We start from the raw sequence: 22,030 nt of genomic DNA, 5'->3' as shown, positions 1-22,030 counted from the left end.
TTTTGCAGAAAGTTTGTAGATAAAAGAAGTGAAATAAAAAGTGCAACAATTTCTTCTCAGATGTGCTGTGGTAGAAGTAAATAAACATCACTGCAGCAACAGCTCTGCATTACAAAAAAAATGGTTAAAACTGTAAGAATTACTGACAAAGGACCCTGCAATTTGAATATTTCGCCTAAAACTAGAAAACCTCTGTGTGTTTGCCCATTCGCTTTGATAAAATGTGCCAAACTGTGCTCGAAGATGTGCTGCAAGCGTATCTCTCCTGTCATTCCAGACCTGTCATCCCTCACCTGGCCAGCAGCTGTAACTATTGAGTTTCCCGACTCAGCTCATCACCTGCTTCCCCAACTGCTTCTTATGAGCCATTACCCTCAGGAGATACAGTGCACAGATGTTTTGATGACCACCTGCCTCCCGTAGAGCTCCACATTAATTTCCTGGTCTGGCTGCAGTCTCATTCCTCACCGCAATTGTGCATTTTGACCTACAATCACCTCACCTGTTTTGCCTCCCGAGCCGGCTTTTGTCCTCCAGCGCTGTGATTCAGCGTCACACTTCCTCATCCCGTCTGCCTTTCTCTAACTCCCCTCCTGCATGACCTTTCAACAGCGTGTGGCTTGGCAGTCTCCATCTTAAAAGGTGGGGGTGGTTCGGGTGGCATGCTTCCTTGCGAGGGTGATAATGACCTTTTACCATGAATGTGAGGAGACAGTGGGCATTTATTATGGAGTGATGGGAATAAAGGAAGGGGCGGGACATGAGAGGAGCAGCATGCCTTAATAGCACAAATGCAAGTAAACTGAGCTAAATATAACTGCCAACATGAGGTATTTTAAAAGCTGCCCAGCCCCTGGCACTGCTTCACCATTTATTGACCGACAGAGCCAACATGCAGTAGCTTAAAGAAATATCAAAAAGAGCATGAATACTTTGGGGAAATGATGTAAACTTTCTCTCTTTACCCATCACAAGTGTATGTGTGTGTGACAACAAAGCTTTAAATTAGCTTGCAATGTTAGGATAGAAACTATTCCCAAACAGGCTGTTATTCGATTCAGCATACTACACTCAACAAAAATATAAACGCAACACCTTTGTTACTGCTCCCATTCCCCATGGGATGGACGTAGAGACCTAAAATTCATTCCAGATACACAATATAACCATCCCTCCCAAACAGTGGTCACAAATCAGTCCAAATGTGTGGTAGTGGGCACATCTGCCATATTGAGATAATCCATCCCACCTTACAGGTGTGCCACATCAGGATGCTGATCTGACATCATGAGTAGTGCACAGGTGTACCTCAGACTGCCCACAACAAAAGGCCACCCTGGAATGTGCAGTTTTTTGCGCTATTGGGGGTCTGGGGACCCAGAACCGGTCAGTATCTGGTGTGACCACCATTTGCCTCATGCAGTGCAACACATCGTCGCATGGAGTCTATCAGATTGTCAATTGTGGACTGTGGAATGTTGGTCCACTCCACTTCAATGGCTGTGCGAGGTTGTTGGATATTCGTGGGAACTGGTACACGCTGTCGTATACGCCGGTCAAGCACATCCCGAACATGCTCAATGGGTGACATGTCCGGTGAGTATGCTGGCCATGCAAGAACTGGGACATTCTCAGCTGCCATCTGCCCTGAACAATGTGAACCATGATTCATCTGTGAAGCGCACACCTCTCCAACGTGCCAGACGCCATCGAATGTGAGCATTTGCCCACACAAGTCTGTTACGGCGATGAGCTGGAGTCAGGTCAAGACCCCGATGAGGACGACGGGCATGCAGTTGAGCGTCCCTGAGACGGTTTCTGACAGTTTGTGCAGAAATTGTTTGGTTGTGCAAACCAATTGTTCCAGCAGCTGTCTGGGTGGCTGGTCTCAGAGGATCTTGGAGGTGAATCTGCTGGATGTGGAGGTCCTGGGCTGGTGTGGTTACACGAGGTCTGCGGTTGTGAGGCCGGTTGGATGTGCTGCCATATTCTCTGAAACGCCTGTGGAGACGGCTTATGGTTGAGAAATGAACATTCAATGCACGGGCGACAGATCTGGTTGACATTCCTGCTGTCAGCATGCCAATTGCACGCTCCCTCATTGCTTGTGGCATCTGTGGCATTTTGCTGTGAGACAAAACTGCACATTCCAGGGTGGCCTTTTGTTGTGGGCAGTCTGAGGTACACCTGTGCACTACTCATGATGTCAGATCAGCATCCTGATGTGGCACACCTGTGAGGTGGGATGGATTATCTCAATATGGCAGATGTGCCCACTACCACACATTTGGACTGATTTGTGACCACTGTTTGGGAGGGATGGTTATATTGTGTATCTGGAATGAATTTTAGGTCTCTACGTCCATCCCATGGGGAATGGGAGCAGTAACAAAGGTGTTGCGTTTATATTTTTGTTGAGTGTATATATGTGAACTGTCGTGCTATACCTTGAATGTCAACCCCATTCGTTACTCTTATGATCATTAGAGTGCACCTTCCAGCACATGTGACTGACACTCTTCCGAGCATAATTATAACACAGAATTACCGCTCGCTCAACCTTGAGTCGATCGCCTTCTCCCTGGAAACACATCCGTCTCCGTAAAAAGCAATTAAACACTGACAAATCAAAGCCTACATTCTATGATACACCCTGCCTGCGAAGCCTGCAGTGAGAGGTCGAACACTGAGCGACATGAAAGATTAAATGTATCAATAATGCATTCGGGCAGAATGATTCAGTGGGGGCACCTAAATGAGGCGTCACTGCCTTGTCACACTGGGGAACAGGTGCACCACCGCCGAAGCTCCTGTGCCGCCGCATACGGCGCGTATATTTGGCATGTCAGATGAACAGGTGTTGTGTATAATTCATCTTTGTTCCATATTTCATGTACAGGAGCAAGAGAGCGGTTTTGGAGTCTACAGGGGAGTGGGGTGGGGTGGGTGGAGGGCCTCTTTGCCAGACTGCTGGCTCAGTGTGGTGCTTCACCTCAGGAGGTCTCTCAGTGAGGTCCTATTTCAGGAGTACTTGTTTGTGTTTGTTTCGCCATATGAGCTTTATGGATTTCCATCCAATGATGCTTGCTTAATGGTCGCGTATTAATCAGGATACGGCTGCAAAACCCCCAAACTGGAATACGCTAGTAAATAAAAGAAACACTAAGCAGCTCTCAAATGTATTTTTCATGACATCTCAAAGGAGCCGCAACAGCCGAAAAAAGATGAACATGAAGTGGAATACTGGATTAATCCACCGAGACGAGGTAATATACATGAACCCACTGTCAATCGCCGATTTTTAGTACGCCCTTGAAAAGATTTTACTGCCAAACCGTGACAAATTTGCGCTGTCACATAAAAATAAAGCTGTTGTTAAAATCACAATATTTCTTTCTCTAATAATATTTTTAAAATATGAATTCCCAAAAGCCTCTTTACATTTGAATTATAGTACATTCTGTTCAATTTAGTCAGCAAATGGTAATTCAACTGCACCACTTGAGGGGGAAAAGTACAGAATGCCTTTTTTCCTCTCTCCGTCTCTCTCTCTCTCATGTAATGGACAAAGTATCCGTTAACAGAAATAAAGTGAGTCATCGATATGCCACTCACATGCCTGCGAGGAATTCTGCACCATAATTGTTTCAACTTAGGCTGTTATTCATGTCCTGTACGGGTTTCCTCCAAGAGTGTCAGAGGGTTTTAAGTAGAGGCCCGGCTTTGCAGCAGACAAAATTCAGTAATAAAACAGGGGTCACATGTATTTTTCATTTGGGTGTCAGAGGAGCAGTAAGGCAAGATCTTGATGTTAATTGTAGTGCGCTGGAATGAAACAGCACACTGGATGATGTAAAAAGTGATGGCGTTAAAATGGAATTTTAGTTTTGAACATCTCTAAAGTAAGGGAACATTCTAAGCCTCATTTCCCTTTTTAAAAACTGATAAAGCAATAGCTATAAATTGCTTGTTGATGATAGAGGTTTGTTTTTTGATCCATGGATTGTCTATGGAGGCTATGGATAGCCTATTAAAAGAGGAAAATCTCTAAAAAGAGGAAAGCGAAAGCAGACTTATCATTGTCTTAGCTTGCTTTTGTTATTATGTCTTCAAACTTACCTTTAAATGTAAGCTTTTATTGTGAAAAGAAAAGTACGATGTATCTAATTAATCCCTCTGTTTGTGTCTGTCTATTCTTCATTCATCTGTCCAACTTAGAAATTGGCAGATGCACACACTACACACTACAAAAAGGTGTTGTTTGATTTTAAGTTGCTTTGATTGAGGGAGTGAGGTGATGATGTCACGGTTCACACAGTTTTTACAGCTCACATGCACCGTAATGTCATCATCAAAGACACACGTTTGTCTTTGATGATGACGACAATGCCTAGCAACAACAGAAATGTGCTTTGTTGATTGATTGCCCAGCAACAGAGAGAGAGAGAAAGCACCCCTCAACCTAACATCCTCAACGCCCTGCCAATCACTCGGATCCCCCACAATTCACCTGCCAAGTTCAGAACAGATCAGATAAACAGTTTTTCAGATGGACAAAGAACAGACACACATACAGAGATTCCTTTATTTAACAGTGAGCCTCAGAGGATTGGGTATCACATTAATTGTTGCTAGATCTTTATCGTTTGAGTAACAGTAGTCAGCTTACAGACTGTATATAAAAGATGGCTATAACCTTTGGGTCATAAAAATGAAGCCCACATGTAAGTGCCTTAACCCTGCATTTTTTTCCTAAATATCACTAGTTGTCAATGGTCTGCTCTGTTGTGAAGTCTGTGAGAAAATGGATTTATGTCACCAATAGTCAGAAGCACTTTTTTTTTTTTAAACAGACCCAGTCCTATTAGTCCTATTTGATTTTGACTTACATTTGACTTACCATTCTTAGTTTACTCTTTAAAGCTTCTCTCATATTGGCAAGCTCGGGTCCTCTACCAGAGGCCTGGGAGCTTGAGGGTCCTGCGCAGTATCTTAGCTGTTCCCAGGACTGCGCTCTTCTGGACAGAGATCTCCGATGTTGTTCCCGGGATCTGCTGGAGCCACTCGCCTAGCTTGGGAGTCACCGCACCTAGTGCGCCGATTACCACGGGGACCACCGTTACCTTCACCCTCCACATCCTCTCGGGCTCTTCTCTGAGCCCTTGGTATTTCTCCAGCTTCTCGTGTTCCTTCTTCCTGATATTGCTGTCATTCGGAACCGCTACATCGATCACTACGATCTTCTTCTGTTTGTCTACCACCACTATGTCCGGTTGGTTAGCCACCACCATTTTGTCCGTCTGTATCTGGAAGTCCCACAGGATCTTAGCTCGGTCATTCTCCACCACCCTTGGGGGCATCTCCCATTTATCCCCATACTGGCCTCCAATAGGGTAGTGGTTAGACTTCACGCCTTTGGAACAGAGGATCGCAAGTTCGATTCCTGCATGGGGCTTCTGTATCCAGTAACGGTATATATATATATATATATATGAAATGCAGAAGGTTGGATCCCTGAGGAAATTTTCTCAAACTTGACCTCCTTAAATTTGACTTGCCCTGTTTTTAGCTTGTTTCCGTCTAACGGCTGGCAATCATATGAGAGTGCAGAGTCCTCAGTCAGATGCACAACTTAATTATATTATTTTTATTGCACTCAGTTCATTGATTTATGTTTGCAGCCTATCCAAAACTTCTTGGTAAATGGGTAGGGATTCTAACAATGGCTTTAATTCCTAAATAGTTTTGTTAAATCCCTTGAATTAAAGATGAAAGTATGTACTTCAGTCACATCTTGATTGATTTAAAATCTACTGTGATGTTGTTAAGAGACAAGACTACAAAACTAACTTTATATTTCAGCTTATTTCATTGGCACAATGATTATAAACTTGTTTCCTGCAATAAGGGTAATAAGCTCTGACAAGACGATCACACATCATAAGCTCATTAATAAAAAGCACACAGACAAGGTGACTAGCAACCTGGCAAACAAAGTGCAGCATTTAGAAGCTAAAGAGGTGAAAAAAAATCCTTTAGAGCTCAGTGGGAATGTTGAATATACATTCCTCAGGTGGAGGGAAGTGTGACACCAGATGAGTACTGTCTACTTTGCTTAGCTCTCAGTATGTAGAAGATTTCAGTGAAATTCGTGCAATACAAAAACACTGAACCACGAACTCTCAATACATAACTTTTGCATTAAGAGGATACTTTTTTTAAATGTTTAAATTTTTTGCAAATATTTTCGCTGTATCCAATCATTTAGTTCATAATGGGTGCAGTGTAGCAGATTGATAATATACTATAAGCCTGACGTAAGTAACCGGCATTTCTTAAAAATGGAATTGAACTGGCTGAGTTCTGCTGTTCTACTCATTATTACCCCCATTACAAGGTGCAAAAAACTGCACTCCATTACAGTGTGGAACAGCCACAGGGGGTTAGAGGAATTTCATTGGTAGCTGTAGAGGGAAGGCAGAACCACTTTAGGTGTACTCTGTATTTGCTCTGTAAACTTTTTGCTAGCTCAATAGCAAACGCTTTCCAGTGTTTATAATGATTATGTCTTAATTGCTTTGTTCATTTTGTTCTTACGGAAACCTCCAATTCCATTTTGAGAGGATATTCTGCAAAATCCCTTATTATGCCACTTATAAGCCTTTATGTTGTGCAGATCCCGCAGTGTGATTTAAATGGGATCAGACAGTTACACAAACAACAATTAAAAGCTTGGTTAAGTTTGTTCTTCCTGATTACCACTGAAGTTGGTCCCTGCATACAAAGCAGCTCCTCCACAACAAATGTCTGTTGATGTGCATTTGATGTGCCTCTGTCCCTCCCACTACACAATGCACTCTCATCCAAGGCCTTTATGAATAAGGCCAGTCACTTTACAAAGACAGATGGTAATAGTCTAGTCAGTCTGGGACTTGGAGAGCCGTGTGTTTGTAGCTGTCTATTGCTCTGTCATAACAGTATATAGTCAAATGAGGTGATACATTTTGATTGGGAAACACAAGGAAAATCAGATGCCTATCAAGGATTTAACAAATCATCTGTACATCAAGGCAAATAGAAAGCCATGCACTACTCATAGTTATCCTTCATGGTTCTAGGCAAGATAGGGCACTGTGATTGCCTGGAAAGTTGATGGTAATAAAGGCAAATGGAAAACCACAATATGCTCAATATGCTGTGCTTAGTATGGAGCAACAGTTTAAATGGCTATGAGATAGAAAGCATTCTGGATGCCCAATACTATTGGATAAAATCATAGTTATAGAATGTGACTGAGTACATTTACTTGAATACCGAAGTACAGCTTTATAGACAGACAGACACAAACAGACAGAACTTGTCCTGAAGTGGATTATCATCTGCTGTTTGGAACTACTTTTATTTTAGGGCAAGTGATGTTAACCAAGATCAAATCATGTGAGTGCTGTAGAATTGTGTCTGCACCACAAATCAACACAACTTATTCAACCACCTGAAAACACACCACAGACGGCAGCATAATAATACATGAAGGCCAAGAAGAGCAATCCAACTGTTGCTAATGTGAATTGTCCAACATCTGCTCAGACGTCCATAAAAATGAGCCTGCACAGTGCGTCTGTGCATCCATCCAGGTCACAAAGATACAATGAAATCATCAACAGAGTCACATTGCATTTGGCTAAATATGTGTCCAATAAACAAGGTTTTGTGAAAATGGTCAACTTACTGGACAAAAGACATGATGTCCCTAATATGGCAATACTTGCCTGCATGCAAAACCGTGCAGGGAAATAGAGAGGGAACTCACGGCCAGTGTTGCCAACTTAGCGACTTTGTCACTATATTTAGCGAGTTTTCAGACCCAGGGGTCTGAAAAAGAAAAAAAAAAAACAACGTGAAAGCGCGTATCGCTTTTACTCTCAACAAGCAGCGGGTGCTGTAACGCAGTCAGTTCTTCTTTTACTCTTTTACTCTTATGCTGTTTTGTGGATCACAAGGTTTAAAACTACTTATAAGCACACACACACAAAGTAACTCCACCAGAGTGCCTATTTCGGGTCACAGATCGCCATTTGGCATTTTCTACCTTTAAAACCCGGAGAGCAGCCAAATGGCTTTTAGCTAGGCTTTAGCTTCAGCCAAGTGGAAGCTAAATTGGCTAGTCATTCATATGTAAATTGGGTCGTTATCTGGGAATTCTGGAGGGAGGGGAGTGGGGGTGTGTGATTAGGGTTGCCAACCGTCCCTTAAAATACGGAATCGTCCCGTATTTCGAAACAAAAGTACACGTCCCGTATTGAGCTAATAAGGGACGCACTTTGTCCCGTAATACAGTGAGAATCAAAAGTAGTCTATAACTTTTAATGGAATTAACGCTTTGTTTGAAAACATAATTCCCAGCCCCTCTCCTGCTTTGTGACCAATGAGCTGACAGCACACTTATGACAATTCGAGTATGACAATTCAGATTACCGCTCATCTCATTGGTCGAGGAAAGGTCGCTTGCGGAGAAAATACCGGAAGACAACAGATGACCACAACAAGAAGCATGGCCAACAGGGGAACAAACGCCGACTCTGCGGTGCAAGTCTCGGATGACAGTACACCTAAAGCTGGGCAAACACTGTGCGATTTTTTTCAGTCACGTTATTCAGCTCCTGCTCAAACTGCACGATTGACTCGCAGGGGTTAGAAGTTGGTAGGTCACGATGCAGGGTCTCACACTATACCGCCCGATGCTCTGATGCGACCTGAGTGCTCACACTGTGCCTCCATAACATGAAGGTTATAACAGAAAATCTGTCGCTCGCTCTGTCTTTCACTCACACAGACACACACACCACCACCATCAACTTTGCTAAATTGCTAATGAAAAACATTGATCAGGCAGCTGTGATTGAGCAGCAGTGTAAATCCAACTATTTTCACGGTTGTTGTGGTCGTGATCATTTTGTGATGCCACATCGAAAAGGCTTGGATGAGCTTTCCAAAGTTCTACAAGTTGTGCCTCCATCGCTTGTGTCCAGATCACACGCTGCACAGCCGTGCTGCGCCGTCTTTTTCACCAACGTTTACGTTTACGTTTGCGCGCGATCATCAATCGCTCGTGAGGGTGTCACCACAGGCGCTCAGCCTGTGGTGACACCCTCACGAGCGATTGATGATCGGGAGCTGGTCGTGAGGTGTTAATCACTTCTCGTTACCCCACGTATACTACACGACGCACGATGAAGGCCAAAATCGGTCCGATCACTCAAAAATCGGCTCAAAATGGGCCAAAAATCGCACAATCAACTTCAAGTCAAATGGTTAAAAAAATAATTTCACACACAAAAAAAGAGCTAGAAAATTCACCACACTGGGAAGGGTGAAGACAACTGGGTCGCCCGGCCCTGGCCACGAGGTGTCCCTTATTTATTTTTCAGGGAGTTGGCAACCCTATGTGTGATTGAGGGCGTGGGGGAGCTGCTAAAAGCTGTGCACTTCCTTTTGTGTTTCATCTTGATGCATTCTCAATCATCCAGGGAAATAAATCTCCAAAAGTCACCAACTTGGAGTGTTTCAGTTTGCCATCTTAGGGAGAAATCAACACACATGGGTGTATGTCCTTTGTTGCTGAGATTTATTGATAAAAACAGTACAAAAAACCAACCATTTGTACACATATTTACAAATGGCCTGCTGAGTGGTGCATGGAGCATGTTCATTGGTTCATGGACCTCCCTGAACTAATGGCATTTATTGCAATTGTCATCTTGCGGGGGATTAACAGGGTTCCATCTCTAAATGACTGCTGGTGGGCAAACCTGGGAAACCCACAGATAATTGGAACTATGGCACGAAACCGCTTCCAAGACATCATGCAACACCTACGCTTTGATGACAAGTCCACCCGCAGTGATCGAGCAAAGACTGATAAGTTCGCTGCAATTTCCAGTGTGTGGGGATCATTTGTCACCAACTGTATCACGTGCTACAACCCTGGTCTACATATCACCGTTGATGAACAGCTTTTCCCATCAAAGACTCGGTGCTGTTTCCTGCAGTATATTGCAAGTAAACCTGACAAGTTTGGGATCAAGTTTTGGGTGGCTTGCGACCTAAAATCCAAGTACATTTGCAATATCTTCCCATATCTTGGCAAGGACCCCAATCGTCCCACTGGGGAGAGACTTTCTGAAAATGTAGTAATGAGGCTGATGGAACCATTCCTAGACAAGGGCAGAAATGTTACCACGGACAATTTTTTCACATTGCTTTCACTTGCACAAAAACTTCTTAGACGGAAAACCACCATCCTCGGCACAGTCAACAGGATTCGCAGGGAAATTCCTCAATCCACTAGACAGACAGATCGCAATGAATTCACCACTCAGGTATGTTACAGGTCTTTTGTGGTTCTATGTTTATGTGTTTCATTGTGTGTAAAAGGGCTATGGAAATAACAATTTATCTTATTTCTTAGGTGTTTTCAACCTCTGCTGCCACGCTGACGGCGTATGCGGCCAAACGGAAGAAGACAGTCTATATTCTTAGCAGCATGCACAGCGTGGTTCAGACTGATAACACCACCAAAAGAAAGCCAAACACTGTCTCCCTTTACAACAAAACAAAGTGTGGCGTGGATGTGATGGACCAGATGGTTCGGGAGTACACTGTCCGCAAAGGAACACGGCGCTGGCCAGTCGCCGTGTTTTATAACATGATTGACATGGCAGCACTGAATGCACATGTGCTGTATCAAGCATGCACCGGGACGAAGGAAAGACGGGTGGACTTCCTGGTGGCGCTTGCAACAGAGTTGGCTCGCTCTCATGTAGCTGGGAAGAAGGCAAGAAAAGAACAGTTGCTTCGGACACAACCCTCCACACCTAGCCCTGGAAAAAGAGCCACGTGTCAGGTCAAACACAACTGCAAGAACAATCATGCCACTGTGCGATGTGTTCACTGCAAAAGATACACATGTGGTAAATGCAGACTACAGATACCATGGCAGTGCCAGGATTGTGAGTGATTGCTGAAAATGTTGAATTGTACTCACTCACTTTTTATTATTATTTGTAAATATGTGTACAAATGGTTGGTTTTTTGTACTGTTTTTATCAATAAATCTCAGCAATAAAGGACATACACCCATGTGTGTTGATTTCTCCCTAAGATGGCAAACTGAAACACTCCAAGTTGGTGACTTTTGGAGATTTATTTCCCTGGATGATTGAGAATGCATCAAGATGAAACACAAAAGGAAGTGCACAGCTTTTAGCAGCTCCCCCACGCCCTCAATCACACACCCCCACTCCCCTCCCTCCAGAATTCTCAGATAACGACCCAATTTACATATGAATGACTAGCTAATTTAGCTTCCACTTGGCTGAAGCTAAAGCCTAGCTAAAAGCCTACCAGCCATTTGGCTGCTCTCGGGTTTTATAGGTAGAAAGGTAGAAGCCTGGGGGATGCTAGTGTTAAAAAACAATAATTGCTAAAAGAAATTTAATTTGTAGCATTTATGACGTTTTTTACTCACTTTGTCTCTTCCATGTTATTTCTCTCTCCAACAAAATAGGTTACAATTAGATTAGCATGACCAATTATGTAAATTAGGCGATGACGTCATTTAGCGACTTCTAGTGACTTTTAGGACAACCAATAGCGATTTTCCTTACTGAGGAGTTGGCAACACTGCTCACGGCAGTCAAGTACTTTGCTTTGAGTTTCAGTCACATTCATCACATTCAGGTGGAATGAATAGAGTGAAAGCATTTAGATTTTGCTTTGAGGAGATCCACTTAGGTCTGTTGAATGCACACCATATTTCTTTGTTAAGATGTTTTAATTACCAGGAATGTAGCAAAATGTAGACATAAAAGTTGTTGATTTAATTTTGGTTATGATACAATTTTTTATTTATATTCTTAATTTTTTTCTGAGGGATGTGCTGAATTCAGGTAAATAGGGACGAGCAATTTTAATCTGATGCAAAGACTGAAGCATCTTTACGTCTGACTGAGATCTTTCACAGACATGTGAAGCATGTTTTCATAATAGTACGATTAAAACATTTCTTGTCACTAAAATCAATGAATAATAATAAATAATCAGGATCAAGTTACCAGCAATGTTTATTTAATAAAATAAAAGTCCTCAACATCTGGAACATTAAAGAGCTGTATACATCAGTGGATCAATAATTATGATCTAAAGTACTGAATGCTGAAAAGTGCAATTCTACATAATGGGTATACTTACAGCACGGTGGCACGGTGGATAGCACTGTTGCCGCACAGCAAGAAGGTCCTGAGTTCAATTCCAACACCAGGCCGGGGCCTTTCTGTGTGGAGTTTGCATGTTCTCCCCGTGTTTGCGTGGGTTCCCTCCGGGTACTCCGGCTTCCTCCCACCGTCCAAAGACATGCAGCTTGTGGGGATAGGTTAATTGGAAAATCCAAATTGCCACTAGGTGTGAATGTGCGAATGAATGTGAGTGCGAATGGTTGTCTGTCCCTGTGTGTTGGCCCTGCGACAGACTGGCGACCTGTCCAGGGTGTACCCTGCCTCTCGCCCTATGACAGCTGGGATAGGCTCCAGCGCCCCCCGCGACCCTGAAAAGGATAAGCGGAAGCGAATGGATGGATGGATGGGTATACTTACTTGAGGCATTTTAAATACATTTTAATTATCTGATATTTCTATTAAAGAACGATTACAACTTTTACTTACATTTTTCACTTTGTGAATTATTTATACAAAATTATATTTAAACTCTTTCGCAGCACCACATTTCATGAAACAAATGTTTAATAGGACATGTGAGTGCAGCCTGTACATACAGTCATTGTCCAATTTTCTGCACTGATTTTATTTCTGTTTAAATATTCTGGCATCCTGTGAGCTCTCCCTAGCTTTTTCTTTGTCCCTCTGTGCCACCCCCATACACAGATTTAATAATTCGGCCAGTTGAATGTTTTAAGGATAATAAAATTTGCTGCTATCAACCTATATTTATAAGCACTGCATAACGCCAGACTATTCTAAACAAAGTCTAAGGGGGGAAAAAAACATGCCAGTTAGCATGCATTGCTATCAAGTTTAAGTAACACATTTTTGAAATTTTAAATTATTTACTATCAAAATCTAAGATGAGATCAATGCTACTTTCATAATAAATACTCGTGTGTTAAGTACCTAGCCAATGTCTGGAGACAGGTGTATTAGCTTAGCATAAACATTAAAAGGCTAAAAAAAAAAAATAGCTTGCTATTTAGCGTGTCGTATTAGATTAGTTTAATCTGTACCTTGTGTTATTTCACCCTAAAATCATATTTCTTTTTATTTTACATAGAGTACACATTAAACAAACTATATAACGCGGTTAACAAGTGAGATTTTGAGTTGTTGGTAGGTGTATTTAGCTAGGTGATCCCCTAGTTCTGTACTTCATGGATAAGGAGATCTTGGATAATCTTTTTGCTTAAAACACTTTTTAAAAATGTGTTTAAGTAAAAGTTACGTTAATTGCGTTATCTCAACAACAACAATAGATTTTTGGACAATAAATTTGGACTTTTGTTTTTTTTAATTCGACATTTTTTATGTTGTCTTTTCTTGAACACTGGGCTGGTGAAAGAAATTCTGTGATACTTATCTTTATTTTATTTTATTGTATTTACCATTAACTGTCCAATAACTACAAAGTTACACAATAGATTTTCATTCTGTGTCTATGTCCACAAGCCATCCTTTATTGACTTATCAAAGGACCTCCTACCTGCTCACTCATTACAAAGTACCAAAGGCTAAAAATGTCAGCTTAGCGTCTAAGATGTAAATATGCAGTGGGAGGGAAAATGCTGCAATCATCTCATAAAGGTGGTAAGAATGACCTACCGACCACTTTTCATTCTAATGCAAAATGAAAAAACATTTATAAGATGCTATTTTAGCTTTTATTTACTATGTAGTGCTTTGTTATTTTTGAGTCTAGAATATTACACACTGATTTGCTTTAAACAAGATATAGTCTGCACCCTGTGCAGCTGCTCATAGTGTCTGTAAACTGCTCATTAGCTCAGCAACCCTGGGCTTTTTGCCTGTGACTCAGCTGTCTAAAATCTAACTGGCACGCCACACTTCTCCCAGAATATTATAGAAAGAAAAACTTGTAAATCGACTAAATGCTTCATCTTCAAGCTTTACAGTCTTCTTCAAATATTCTCCTCTATGTGCAATGTTCTGCTGTTATGTGGAAATATTGCTGACATATCACCGAGAGGCTTGGAATAGTATATTAAACAAACAATGCGATTCAATTTCTTGAAATGGTACACTGATCACTTTGTGCGTGGTCAGAATTGAATTTTTCTGAAATGTGATATTTGAACTGACTACATCACAGTGGAGGAAAGAGAATCGCTCATAAATCATTCCTTGACATTGCTGCTTCATTACCCCAAACTCACTTTCTCCCAGCCTTTCTCTGTCTCTCATCAAAACTCCATAATCCCTGTCAAAGCTGTTTGGATTGCAGGTTAAAAGTGATTCACAAAAAGAGGGAGAGAGAGAGATTGCGAAAGGGTGGATGGAGAAGGTTATAATCTCCTCTGAATGGGGCTTGGGTTCCACACACTTATGATAATTACCCCTCGTTAGCTTTGCTGGTGCCATACATGCTTTTATAGGTGCGGGGATGGTGCAAATGGAACTAGCTTGTAATTCTAATTGCCCCGAGTGCAGAGAATTATCCCCCTCCTCCGTGAACACATGGACGAGCTGATCATTTGATTTTAGAGGCTGCTTTTGGCCCCCGTTTTCACCAACAACTGCCCATGTGATGGATTTAAGTCAAGGTCAAATTTGAAAGCTCTGATTACAGACTGAGTGGTCTTATGGATCAAATGCTAGGAGAGCAAAAGGCAGAGGGAAGAAAATCACACCTCTTCTTCTGTGGCAGTAGCATTGCAAGTGGTTAGCAGTTCACTATGTCACATATAAGAGTTTAATAAAGTATGATGTGTTCTAAGTCCCAGAGAAATCTCTGTATGCATGGGACAAAGCCTTTCACCAGTACTGTGAGCTTAATAGTCAAATGAACAGGTACTAGATCAGGGGTGCTCACACTTTTTCCGCATGTGAGCTACTTATAAAATGACCAAGTCAAAATGATCTACCCACTACAAAAATCCAAAACATATACTTATTTATAAATATATTGAGGATTCTTTATATCTACAATGTATATACATGCATAACCGCAATATCCAATATTTCACAACACAATTAACTATGTAAATTTTTTGTCATTACCTGAGTTTACTCTGATGACTTGCACTGAATTGAATCAGCCAGGGATGCATAGTCCGGACAGTAGCTGCTGACGGCCAGGTTTAAGAGAAAAAAACCGAGAGCTAAAAATTGGAGTTAACTCGCTGACTAGCTTGTCAGTTTTACTACACTTCGCGCCGCTGTTTGCGCATGCGCAGCGACCTAAGCGTCAGAAAAAATCTGATGTCATCTGACTGGCTTCCCTGTATCAATCAAGTGACGGGATGGATGATAGGCTGGCATCTATTTTTTTAATGCCATGCGATCTACCAATACTACCTTTGCGATCGACTGGTCGATCGCGATCGACGTATTGAGCACCCCTGTACTAGATGATAGGCTCAAAAATACTTGTGAAAATTAGTATAACTGAGCAAAGTCTCCATGTGCAAATGCAATTTTAAACTCTACCATGCAAAGAAAGAAAAAAAAACATCTATAAACATCATCCAGAAATACCAGAGCTGATTTAAAATGGACTGAGGCAAAGTGGGAAAACAGTCCTGTTGTCTGGCCAATTATAATATGAAATTTTTTTCTTGGCTCACTGACCACATGCTGCATGTATTACAACAGCATCGCTCCTAAGAAAAACAGTGTCAGTGCTAAACTGGCCTGTCTGCAGTCCACAACTGTCACACTCTTTTTTTTTTACCCCCATTTACATTTTACACACTGGCCTCAATTTTTTGTAAAGTAGGTTGTATGGAACAGAATTATTGTAGTTATTAAAGAAGTTTAAAAGTATGGAAACAGCCACGCATGTGATGGATATATTTTCAGAAAGTGGCATTCATATAGGAATGTCTGCTGAGCTCTTTGCCAATAAAGCTCTTTCGCAGCAGTCATTTTGACTTGAAATAGTAAGTAAACAGGTGTTACTTATGACAGTCATTCAAGCTCTCTGCATGTTAATATGACAAAACTCTCATTAATGTTGTTAGTAACACCTGTGCTTATTTCCCTGCAACATGAAAAGTATAAAAGCTCAACAGTAAAACTGTAGAGCTGTAGAAGTGTCATGTTAACAATCCATTAAAATTTGGCTTACATCCACCAAGGTCTTCAAGATCAACTTATTTATTAATTTGTCAAAAAAAAAAAAAAAGATAAAGCTTTTGACCTCTGACCTTCCCTTCAGAATTAGTAAATTGATCTGAAAGTTAAAGTAATAATTATGCTCTATGTAACTATTTAAAGCTATGTTTCTTATTCCCATTGTTTGTATTGACAATATAGTTATATAGGAAATGATATATGGGAATTCTACATATCACATTAGTTTGGACCTCTGACCTCTTCTTCAAGGTCAAACTTTCGTAAAATGTCTTTTATCTTTAAAACTATGCTTAAAATTCTACTGCCTTTGTGTTTTGCATCCAAAAATCAGGTCACATTTGACCTCTGACCTCACTTTTACATTTCTATGTTTAAGCAATGTATTGTGCAGAGGAAGAAAATTAGCTTCCTAGTTAGAAATATACTGTAGTATACTTACTTGGCTCTCGGCGAAGGCGGTCGCACTTTTCTCCTCTCCTCCTTCCCCTTATCTTCCCTGCTTGGCCTCTTGTGTTCTGTCTTGTCTCGTGTGCACTACTTTTCCCTGGAACAGTCTCTCACTGTCGTTCTCTAAAACCTAATAGAGAATTATGGATTTGATCAACTGGTCTCTGAACGCTATTGACACCCTCTTCTCAACGAGAAGTCTGGGCTCGGGAGAGCCCGAGTGCCCTGGAGGGACTTTCCCTGCCGGATACACGATGGATGGGTGGCAAACCTGGAGGATCTTGTGCCTGGCGGGACTGTCTATCGAGGACGCTGAGGATATTTACCTATTCGGAACCATGATAACGGGGTTCTTGCTGATCGGAGCTGGCTTGGCCCTGACTTATCGGAGAAATAAGAGAGCGGAACCGGCTGTTCAAACTCCCCCTAAGCTGACCGCTGGAATTGAAGCGATGGGGCGAGGCGCGGCCTCCCACACCGAACGCAGCATGGTTAACACCTTGGAGACGCTTACAGCTGCCGTGAAGACTCAAACTAACACCATTGAGCGTATGATGGGATACATCAGAGAGGGGCCTGCTCACAATAACACCCTTGAGCGAAAGTTGGATAACATCGCAGAACGGCTCACTGCAGCTGTGGGGTCTCAGAACCAAAAGACTGACAACACCACGGAACAGAAGCTTGATACCATCATGGGGAGGCTCGCAGCGCTCCAACGGGAAATCGAGGCCCCAGTGTCAGAGTGCTAAATTCGCTGCTCGCATAAAGGAGAAATCAACAATATTCTACATTTGGACACCACGGCGCCAGCTGCTAGGCCCAAGGCTGGAGCCCACCAAAACAACTCCCTGATAACGACTGTGTGATGACTATTCTTCCCATCCCATGAAGGACACCTGGATCGGCTGGAGGACTGTTTACTTAGCCTGATACGGCGAAGGACACTGTCTCAGCTGAACTATGGACACGCACACACATACACTTACACTGATAAGCACGCACTCATCCCCCTCCCTTCCAAACGCCTTCGATGCTTGTTCCTGCGGGGGAAGGCAGCGGGTCTGCGTGCCGCGCTGAAATGATAGCATGGTGCAGGACGACTGCTGTGTTCCTTCGAATCACCCCCCACCCCCTATCCATCCCCTGTGGCTTGTCATGTGCTCTGATGTTGTGATGTGGACATTAATGTGCTCTCTGTGCAGAGGAGTTTTTTTGTTTCCTGTTCTCATGCTGTCCTCCCATAGGTTGCCCAGCGTGTGAAGAGGTCTCTTTTTTTCCTCTTGTACTTTTCCCAATGTTGTGTAATTTTTTCAGTGTTATTCTCTCAACGCTGCCGGTCTCTGACTGTATTCCCATGTGATGTCTTGTTGTTGTGTGTGTAAGTCGGGGGGGGTCCTATTCCTCTGTGGGGCAACCTGCATATGGCCAATAAAGCATTCATTCATTCATTCATTATATAGTAATTTCAAGTTATTCATGTCCAATTACATCTAAACCAATATCTATTATCCATTATCTGCTCCTACATGATGTTTATGTAATCAATCTAAACATCTGTCATGCTAACATTTTTATCATCTGCTTTTTCCTGCACTACAAACTAATTAAAGAACATTTAAAAAGAACAAAGCAATGCTTTGTTAATAATAACAACAACATGTCAGGTCTGATACGGAATCTCACTCTAGGGCATCAATGGAAATGCTAGACATGCAAACAGTGTAAAGTTCGGCTTGTGTGGTCCACAATGCATGTATAAAACCTTAATGCTGCTTGATGTTAACACCTGCAATACCACCAGAGAACTGCTACGTTTCATGCAGCGCAGAGCTCATTTCTGCAAGTATACAGTGGTGAGACACATTAGCTCAGAAAGTTGGCAAAGACTTAGAAATAAAACCAAAGAAAGGAGCTGACTTGGAAAGGTGTACTTTTGTGGGCTTTCCTATTACAGTGACATTTCAAACCAGTGTGCTTATCCAACGCTGGCTTTGTCAGCTATAAGTGATTCATCTTGGAGATAAAAGCAAACAAATGCTGCCTGGAGAGCTGTCTGATGGTAGCTGCCCATGATGCTGAATTTACCCTTGGCTGCTTTTCTCTCTCTTTCTGTCGTTCCCTCAGCCTCCATCTCTCTGTCAGTCTGTGTCCATCTGCCTTGAGCCTGTGTGTAAGCACACATTGCCAATGTCACTCAAGACTGTCAAAGCAAGGCTGCAGCAACCACCTCCACTGCACAACGACTATAATGTCTCAGGCGGGTGAAATATTGGCAATTGCTGTGTGCACAGTGTCAGCAGTTGCAGTCAATATGTCCTTTTTACTGTTTCAGTACAAGCATTAAAAGTCTCCTGGCAGAAGACAAACAACATAGCCATGACCGATCCAGATAGGTGTCAACTCCGTTCAACAACAACAACATCGGCCTTTACGTTAAGCCTTCAAGCTCATCGTGTGACACCGTGATGAGGTCTCTTGTTAAAAATAGACTTGTTGGGGTGCAATCTATTAAAAATTTACAGACGTATGAAGAAAATCCCAAGATTATTAAACACAGATTAATGACTTAATGGTCTGTTTTTTTGTTTTGTTGATTAAAACCTTTAAAAATCTCAATCACACTGCAAGTTTTCACCTCTTACGGGGGCTTTTTTAAAATTGAATTTCATTTGCTGTGTGAGTACACATCCAAAGTCGATTTTATCCGTACTCAATTCATTAACTCGTCAAAGGGTTTACACTTTTATCTTGGGTGGTTCTGAGGCAAAAGAGGTCCTTTGTCATTTCTCAAGAAATAAGCCTTTGTATTCATGGCATGGATGAACAATCATCACTAATGAAGTATTACTTCACACGAAGGAAAAGAGGGAGATGATTTTAATTTAGAAAATGTCAACAGTTTCTGAGGAGCGTGTCAAAATGCTGTGGCTGTTTGGAAATGAGCACTGAGCTGGCCTCTTTTGGGGAGCTTTTTTTTTTTTTTTTACTAAAATTCTACTGAATTAGTAGAAGCCGTCAGTATTGCTATTAAAGACTTCTGCTCTGTGTTCTGGTGCATTTCCACACATGTCACAGAAAACATGGATCTCCCTGGTGACTCTTTAAATCTATTACTGTCTCTATTAGCAATTCAATTTCATATTGCTCTAATAGGGATATTTTATGCCTTTATATAATATTCATTTCACACATTTAAGAGAGGCCCAAGGCTCACGAGTGTTTTGCTGATTCTTACACTGGGTTTCACAGTTTAAAATTCTAATTCTCATTTTCAGTGGATTCATTTAATCCACAAATGCCCCTCTGGTACATCGACATCAATTAAAGATGGCTGAAGGTTCAGAACTTTGAGCTGGGCTCTGTGTAAGCTACACAGATTTCAGTTTAAAATTCCCACTAGCGGCTAATCGGATGGGAGGCAGTCAGCTGAACTAGGTGGTGCTTGTCTGCCCCCCCAAAATTCTTAACTTTACATATTTCTTAATTCCTAATTTGGATTTTATATGTATATCTGTAGGATTGACAGACCTCTGTTACTTCTTCCATATTGCAGTGAGCCACAACCACCACTAGACACCTTGTGTCTACTGTGAGATGTCAGTGACGGGCAGCGTTTGACGCCTTGGGCAAAAGAACAGGCTGTGAGGACTGATAGGAAGATCTTTTCTGCCCCTTTGACATCTAATGTAGTGAGGAAATGGACAGCGAAAATCATCAACATGCCAACTCCCTTTTCCAGCTCCTCTGCTTTACTCGGCTCTGCAGGTCACTGAGGAGTAAAGTAACTAGATTCAAAAGGACACTATGGTGCAGTAACTGTAAACAGTAGTACTCTCACACAGCTGTTGCATCTGCATGTTAATAAACAACAGAATTCAAAACAGCAAAAAATTTCTTCATGTCCTTTCTTGTTTCTTCTTCTACTCATTAATGACATTTTTCATTAACGTGAAAAGAAGACATGATTGTTATGGATTTGGTACTGCCTGTTTCATTGAGAAACAATTTAGAGCAGATTTAAAAGAGGTTATTATAACAGTAGCAAGCTTAAGTCTAAAACCGGATAAATGCTCATATCAGGGGGAAACATTCTTCCCCATAGCAGTGAGGGAGCATGAAACTCATGGACAGGCTACAGATCTACTACCTGGATTTTGGACTACCTCACCGACCGACCACAGTATGTGAGGACTCAGGGCTGTGTGTCGGACAGGGTCGTCTGCAGTACGGGGGCCCCACAGGGAACGGTTCTGGCTCCGTTCCTCTTCACCATCTACACTGCAGACTTCTCCCACAATTCCACCCAGTGCTTCCTGCAGAAGTTCTCTGATGACTCTGCAATAGTCGGCCTCATCACTGATGGGGACGACAAGGAGTACAGAGGACTGACTCAAGACTTTGTGGACTGGTGCCAGCTGAACTACCTCCAGATCAACGCCAGTAAAACCAAGGAGCTGGTGGTAGACTTCCGCAGGCACAAGCATTCTCCACTGCAACCACTGAACATCCAGGGTATGGACATTGAGGCTGTGGACAGCTACAGGTACCTTGGTGTTCATCTGAACAATAGACTGGACTGGACTCATAACTCAGACGCCCTCTACAGGAAAGGGCAGAGCAGGCTGTACCTGCTGCGGAGACTCAGGTCGTTTGGGGTGGAGGGCCCACTCCTGAAGACCTTCTATGACTCTGTGGTGGCTTCTGCTATCTTTTATGGTGTGGTCTGCTGGGGCGGCAGCATCTCTGCTGGGGACAGGAAGAGACTGAACAGGGTGATCCGAAGGGCCAGCTCTGTTCTAGGATGCCCTCTGGACCCAGTGGAGGTGGTGAGTGACAGGAGAACGGCGGCTAAGCTTTCATCCCTGTTGGACAACGTCTCCCACCCCATGCAGCAGACTGTGACAGCACTGAGCAGCTCCTTCAGTGGGAGACTGCGGCACCCACGGTGTGGGACGGAGAGATTTCGCAGGTCTTTCCTCCCCACTGCTGTCAGACTCCACAACAAAGACTTTAACTGAACAAACACACACATCCACACATGTGCAATAACACTAAGTGCAATAATCTTTTCTGGCATCGTTGTATTTTTACTCAGTTGTATATAGCATTCGTATTCTATTTTTATCTTATTGTATATTTTTATTCTATTTTATTCTACTGTATATAGTATTTTATTTTATTCTATTCTGTACAGCTGTGTA

Source organism: Aulonocara stuartgranti, assembly GCF_965226115.1.
Source record: "Aulonocara stuartgranti genome assembly, chromosome: 17".
NCBI classification, from domain to species: Eukaryota; Metazoa; Chordata; class Actinopteri; order Cichliformes; family Cichlidae; genus Aulonocara; species Aulonocara stuartgranti.
Note: the sequence above shows the minus strand (reverse complement) of the source record.